Source organism: Hypanus sabinus, chromosome 8 (genome assembly GCF_030144855.1).
Source record: "Hypanus sabinus isolate sHypSab1 chromosome 8, sHypSab1.hap1, whole genome shotgun sequence".
NCBI lineage: Eukaryota > Metazoa > Chordata > Chondrichthyes > Myliobatiformes > Dasyatidae > Hypanus > Hypanus sabinus.
Window position 1 is genome coordinate 38,729,791 of NC_082713.1, and position 7,637 is coordinate 38,737,427.

Consider the following 7,637-nt stretch of genomic DNA (forward strand, 5'->3'; position numbering starts at 1 on the left):
TAAAGGTTCTTATAATCATTATCCATAAAAGAGATGTCACATGAGTTTCGTGCATTTGGGAAGAGCTTCATGCATCTATTGAACTGTAGGGACTTGGTTTGAATGTCATTGAATATGGCCTTACTTTAAAAGAACTGTCCCGGCGTTCTACAATTTCAGACGCTTGCAAGTTTTTTGTAGCTGTGTATTGATGGCAATTATAGATTGATTTACTACATTTTGATAACTCCAATCCCTACACGAAGGAGGAGGTGCAATCACACTTGTGTCTTTTTCGTTGCTGCTAATGAATATATGTTGAAGCTTTTTATTAATTATAGCAACTGATGTCTTCACATTATTTCTGTTCTATAAGAAGCGTATTTGCCTTGCATTTTAGAGTTATTTTAAAACCTGGATGATAGCGAACAGAACTGCAGGTTAGATATAATGTCCTTTGAATATTGGAACAAGCTTGTTGAGGAAACAATGAAGGGTTAACACAAATTCAGAAATGATTCTAGGATAAAACATATTTGTCAAAAAAGATCTCCAAAGTACTGTAGAATTTGGATTGTGTAATGTGTGTTAACATTTTAAAACATAGCAAGAAGACATTTAGGAATAGGATTAGAGCATTTAACCATTATGGCTGCTTCATTAAGCTTGATTTAGCAGTCCTGATGAAGGATCCTGGCCAAAATTGTCAACTATTCATTCCCCTCCTTAGATGCCTGAGTCACTTGAGCATGTTGTGTGTGTTGCTCAAGATTTCCAGCATCTGCCGAATCTCTTATGTCTATGATTTAACTTAATTATATTTGATTAATTTACACTTCTCCCTTTCAGTCAATTTGCTACACCACATGACCTGTTTAAGAGTTTTAAGGCTACTTTCAGAATGTAACCTTACCTGTTTTTCCCTTAGGCCTCTTATTAAATGCAATGATTATGTCCAATACTGTATCTGTACAATAGCTCAGCTGATGGCTTGAAGCACATTTATTTGAAGACATGACCTGTTTAGTGCCTGACCAAAAACCCTCAGTAAGTACAAGCATGTACAGTAGGATATGTTAGGGTCATTGAATGTCTTATTTACAAAGTGCTTTCTTTATCAATGAAATGAAGATTGAACTTGCCAATGAAAGTAGACCTCTCTCTACAGTCAAAAAGTGCTTTCTCTGTAGGACTGAAGCATAAGATCCCTCTTCGTGTTAAAACCATTGCGTGAAACCTTATATTATAAAACTCATATTATTTTTGCCAGGTTTAGAAACCGGTCTGCTGCAAGTAAAAAGTCAATCAAGCTTTCCATTGGACTATATTTTGCAGGTCACTCGTTTCCATTGCTGGCTTACCGCCATACAGAAAATTGTATCCCATGCATCAAGGCACATTTGATCAAAGCAATTGCTGGTTCATAAATTTTGACATTGAAGTGAATCTGTCATGCCAGTGTTTTGAAAACATAATTTTAGCCTGTTGCTGAAGGATGATCCAGTCAAATTTAATTATGTTTCAAGTTCTAAACTGTTACGTGTAAACACTGCGCTCCTGAATATATGAGAAGGGCAAGAATACTGTGTGGGGCTGTGGGTACAGACACTCAAGGTCAGAGACTTGTATTTTTGTCAGTACCATCTCCGTGAATTTGAATATAATATTGGCCCCATGACATGCTGAATTAAAGAACTCAACAGGTAGCACATTTGACAGGGTAATGAAAAAGTTGTCAGAAAAATTAACAAATTGTTTCAGAATAACTCTAAGGAGAGATGTATTGCTGCTCAGAATCTCATAACTTCAGAGTGGTTCCAGCTATTCATCCAACTGAGTCCCGCCTCCTGCTTTGTGCCCAAGCTTTGTAGTTTATTTGTACTTTGTACTGTATTTGTTCAGAGGTATCAATGGAAGCAGGCAGTTCGGTGGAGTTTAAGAGGCTTTTAAATAGACACATGAATATGAAGTAAATAGAATGGATTTGGATAATTTAAAGGAGAAGGTCATTTAGTATAAATAGGTGTTAAGATCAGCACAAAATTGCGAGCCATATGGCATGTTCATATACTCTTTTATGGTTTTGTTCCTTTTTTTTAATACTGCAGTTGCCTCTGCTTTCACAACCCCATGACACTAACTAATTTCTCAGTACATTATTTTTCCTCATGTTTCTATTTGGTTCTTTTGCCAAGCATTTTCTTCCTGTGTCTCCTAGCTTTTGGCTTCTCCACTAGTTTCGCTTTATTAGCTCTGTAAATACCCATTGTGATTTAAATACATATATTATAACTTCTTACAACTTTCTCCATTCTAGGTTAGAATTATCCCATCTTTCTGCAGTTTATCTACATAACTAGAATTTCTCAGTCCTGGAATAATTCACATCTTATGAAAGAGTGGTACCCAAAAACAGGCATGGTACCCCAACAAAGTCTGAACTAATGTTTTATAAATATTTATCATGTCTTTTTTACTCTTGGATTTATGAAAAACAGATTCCAAATATTTTTATGACTACTGTCCCAACCTATGGTATCAATTTCAGGAAGCTATTTCAAGACAGAGGCTGGTAGGAGATAGATGGAAACAGATAGGGCAATCGAATCAGGCAGATGGATCTGGTGAGGGAAACTAAGGAAAAGTTTCAGACAAAGTTGGGAAGGTGTTATGTAGAACATGATGTGGCAGGGGTTAGAGGGAAGATTATGGACAGGTGGAGCCACATGGGAGAGGGGGAAGGAAAGTAAGACTAAAGGAGAAGAACATCAGGTGGATAGTGCAGATGGAATCAGGTGGGAATTGAATCTAGGTTAGAGGGTGGAGGCGGAAATTGTGAACAAAGGAAGAGAGAAATTAGGTGGACCAGTAAGAATGGGAAAGGAGCACGCCTTATGACCGAGTTAGGGTGATTAATGTAACAACTGAACATGGTTGTGGGCAGGAAGCTATCATGAAGATCTTCTTCAATTTAGATGTATTCTTAAACAATCGGAACCATCTTTCCCCTGTAATTGGAACGACTCCATCAAGGTAAGAGTTTCCCACTAATGCCCATTGACTTCATTTTCAACAAGGATCTTTGACGCCAAGAGCAGTTATTTTTACTTCAGTTCATGGCTGAAATTCACAAAAGCTCCAATGAGGTCTGGAGTTTCGTGGCTCTGTTGCAATTGAAGCTCGGACATTTGTGAGCAGGTAATTAAGTGATGTTTGTTTCCAATGCTCATGATACCTTCCATCACTTGATAACGGACAGTAGCCTGATGGAAAGTACATAATTAGCTGGATTGCACTTATGTGTTGTTATTGTCTACAAGACACACCTAGGATTTTGCCATGTTGCCAAATATATACCACTGGCTCAATGCACTGATAGTTCTTCGGATTAATATCTCTGATTTGTTTCCTCTATCCGTTGTTCTTGGTATCCTATTAAGTGCTCTGAACTTTTCTGTGATTGAGGGATGTCTGAAGACAAAGTAGCGATGAATTATCCACAAAGCACTTTTGAGTGAAGTTGTTTGCAGACTCATTAGCTTAATTTGGGACCTGCCAGTATTGAGAATGTCTGGTGCTATTGTTGCCAAGCTCTTTATCAAGTCAGTGTTGTTCTATTGTCCTTTATTTGTCCAGTATGTTTCATGTTGGTAAGACCACCATTTAATGCCCACCTCTGAATATGCCTGATAAAATAATGGAGTGTTGCCTGTTTAATTTCCTGCAGTCCCTCGACTGATCATGCTCCCATAAAGCTGCTACATTGGACATAGCAGCTTTTTGATACAACACAATGTATTTCTAATATATTTCCAAATTGAGATAATGTGTAGAATAACTAGCCTGACATCATAGTAGGGAAAATGTTGGAATCCATAAGTAATCAATAGGACATGGAGAATACTAGTAAGATTGAACAGAATCAACATGGATTTACTGAGGGGGAAATTGTGTTTGACAAACCTTTTGGAATTTTTTGATTCTTTAGTTTAAGGCTAAACCAGTTCATGAGTTGTATTTGGGTTTGTCAAAGCCCTTTGATGAGATGCCACATGAAGTTATTAAACAAAATTGGAGTGTGCAATATTAAAAATAATATACTGGTGTACATTGAGGATAGGTTAGTGGATGGACAATGCATAGTGAATATAATTGTCTTGAATGGTTAGGAGGGTGTAACCATTGGAGTACTGCAGGGATTGGTGCCGATTCCCAATCTGTTCACATTTCGTGTTTATGATTTAGATGAGAAAATCAAGGACAATATATAAATTTGTAGATGATATAAATTTAGATGGTAATGTGGGCTGCAGGAAGGATACAGAGGTTTTAGGAGGAAACACAGTTATGAAGAGTGTAAATAGGGTAAATTCAAGCTGTTTTTTTTTCCTTTTAAGTTGTGTAGGACTAGAACTAGAGGGTTTATGGGTAAAAGGTGGAATGTTTAAGGGGAACATGAGGGGAAACTTCCTCACTCAGAGGGTGATGAGAATGTGGAAAAGTTGCCTGTAGAAATGGTGGATGTGGGTTCGATTTCACTATTTAAGAGAAGTTTGGATAAGTACGTGGATGGGATGGGTTTTAAGGGCTATGGCCCTGATGATGATGGATGGTACTAGGCAGAATAATTGTTTGGCACAGACTAGATAGGCTGAAAGGCCTGTTTCTGTGCTGTAGTAATCTATGACACTATGGTTATATGAATAAGCCAAGTAAATGACAAAAGGTATTACAGAGCATATAATCTGGACAATGTGATATTGAAAATAGGGAAACAGCGTACTTTATTTAAATGTGATAGATATTGGAGTTCAAAAGAACTCATGGGTGTTCTTGTATGTGACTAATTGAAGTTTAACATACGGATTAAGTAAACAATTAAAAGAGAAAATAACTAGAAAATAGAGATGCTGTGATCCAGTTCTGGAGAGTCCTAGTGAGACAGCATCTTGGAGTTTATATAGAGGTCTGGTCTCCCGGCCTGAAGAAGGATATACACATTTACCATATAAGGATTGCAGTGAAGTGCCACCAGTTTGTTTCCTGGTACGATGGGTACAACATATGAGGAGAGATTAAGCAGACTGGAGCTGCATGCTTTTTGTCTTAGAACAATGAGCGTTCATCTCATTGAAGTATCAGAAGTTGTTTAAGGGTTTTCCAGTGTAGATGTGTAATGTTTCCCCTGGTTGGAGTATATGCAATCTAAAAGTAATGATTAGTTATTCAAGAAGAAATATTATTCAAGAGTTCAGAAGAAATTTCTTCACCCGGTAAACTGTGAATCTTTGGAATTCTCTGACCAAAAGGACTGTGGAGCCTCAGCTGCCAAGTTTATTCATGATAGTAATTTATAAATGTTTAGATATTCAGAGACCCAAAGGTTATGGAGTTTGCACAGGTTAGTGGCAGAGTGAAACTAAAGATCAGTTTATGATCTTACTGAATGTGGAGCAGGCATATGGGACTAATTTACCTAGTCTTGCTTTTTTTCTTTATGTTCTTTTGTTCATATGGCAGGATAATTTGTAACTTTGCAATAATTATCAGAAAACTATGAAGTTGAAGCTAAATAGTGTCATTCTGGTGGGAGTATTGAAGGTAGTAGTCCAAACTTGGGCACACTTAACTTTTATTTTAAACCAGGCTGACAAAATGTGTAGAACTGTTGTATCCAGGTAGTTTACCATTGGAATAGATGTAAACTTAAGGCTTCATTTCATCAATGGTGGTTTCTCATGGATATTCCAGGAAAACAGCTTTGGGAGGTAGGGTTGGGGTGGTGGTTGGGTGGGTGGGGAGAGAATATGGGAAGCTGTAGTTAGCAGAGAGAAAAGATTGAGACAATGATTGTTGAAGGTGGATTGACAGTAATTGGGAGAAAGCATTTGGGTTGTGAAAGGTCAGAGTAAAGCCAATTAGGAACTGTTAGTTTTATTTTCTGACCACTCAAATCTGGCTTCCATTCAAAATGGAGTTTCCTGGATGTTGTTTAGGTCAGTATCTCAAAATGGACACACCTAAAGTGAGATCATTTAGATGATGGAAAAATATTAAGCAGGCATTATTTTTTTCCTCTCCAGCCATTTCTGGAACTACTGTGTAATTCTTAGATCTTTGTTTAATTCTGGCTTTCAATTACAGAAAATGGATAGTGGTGCCAAATATTAGCATTTAATACCACAAATACATAGCAGACAAATAGCAATGAGAAGAAGCTAAAGGCTAAAAATTGTAATAATTTTATTTAAATATAATACACTTAAGTTAAATTGAATACTACACCTCTGCACTATTCGCTATGTAGTTACTTCAGAAAGATATATACTGAATATAACTTTTGAAAAAAGTATTGGAATTGAAACACTGACCATCACCTCACAAGAATTCACAGAGGACATTTTAAGATCAATTTAATTTTCTTTAGGGATAAGTACATTCATATGTTCCATACACCTTTTATGACCTTGTATAAGCAGATTCAAGAAACCATGATCTATTATCACTTAAATTATCATTTGATCTTATTGCTTAAGCTTTCAATAAAGAGAAATATTCACATTTTAATCAAAGAACAGTATGTCTTGTAGCAAAGTAGATAATATCTGTTATTTTGCGTTTGCAAGAAGCATATATTCTTTAAAATCATAACAAATGTTAAGTATTGTTAAGGTAATTGAGGAAAAAGTAATTCAATACTACCTCCGTATAAACAATGTTGTGTGCAAAAGTACTATTGTTTATATATAGATATATATTTATATATGATAATTTTACATTCTTATCTCTATCATTAGACCATAAGTAAAATAACCCACTAGAGCAAAAAAAGGAAATTTACAGATAGTTTTGTTTGTATTGCAGCTTCTCTTACTGAAAATTGTCATTAATGAAACAAAAAATATTGACCAAAAATTGCCTGCAAAATAAAATTGTTCTTTTCATGGATGATGGTGGGTTTAATGGAGTTCTATCCTGGAAAATGTTTGCCTCATGAAAATAGATGTACTCTGTAAGTTAGATTGATATCATTGTTGACAGGAGTTGATCAGCTCTGTGGACTTTTCAAGTGACCAGTCCAATATAGAAACAAGAACTAAGGACTATAAACTTACATTCATGCAAAAAGTTACAGATTATGCAAGGCAAAACAATGTAAATGCAGTAAATATTTTTTTCATCTTACCACTTGTCAGTACTTATATTTTCTCCCCTCCATCTGTAAAAATAGGTTACCCTTACTATGTCTGTGCAGGCAAGCTTAAGACTAAATGGTTTATTTTCAAAAGAGTTTATAATCTTAAATGTCTTTATTGTAAACAGGCCAGTTTTGTCTTCAACTATTCCTGGTGGAAAAAAAGAGTCTTCTAGAATTTCCATTGACCGAGTTTTAGGATTATTCAGGTGGAATGGTGTAGCTTGGAATTCCCTTGGTCTCTTTCATATTCCTCCTGGGCTCGTTGAATTTTTTTGCTTTTCAGTTTCCATTTATGGAAGTGAAAGGTTGCAAGAGATGTAGATAACAAGGTAATTATTAAAGCCAGCAGGATAAGCAGTGCCACAAATGAAGAGATACTTTCCTCCAGACGTTTTGGGTCCCCTTCATTAGTTGAGTTAAATTTTGAAATGTTTTCATTCTGATTACTTGGCAGCAATGT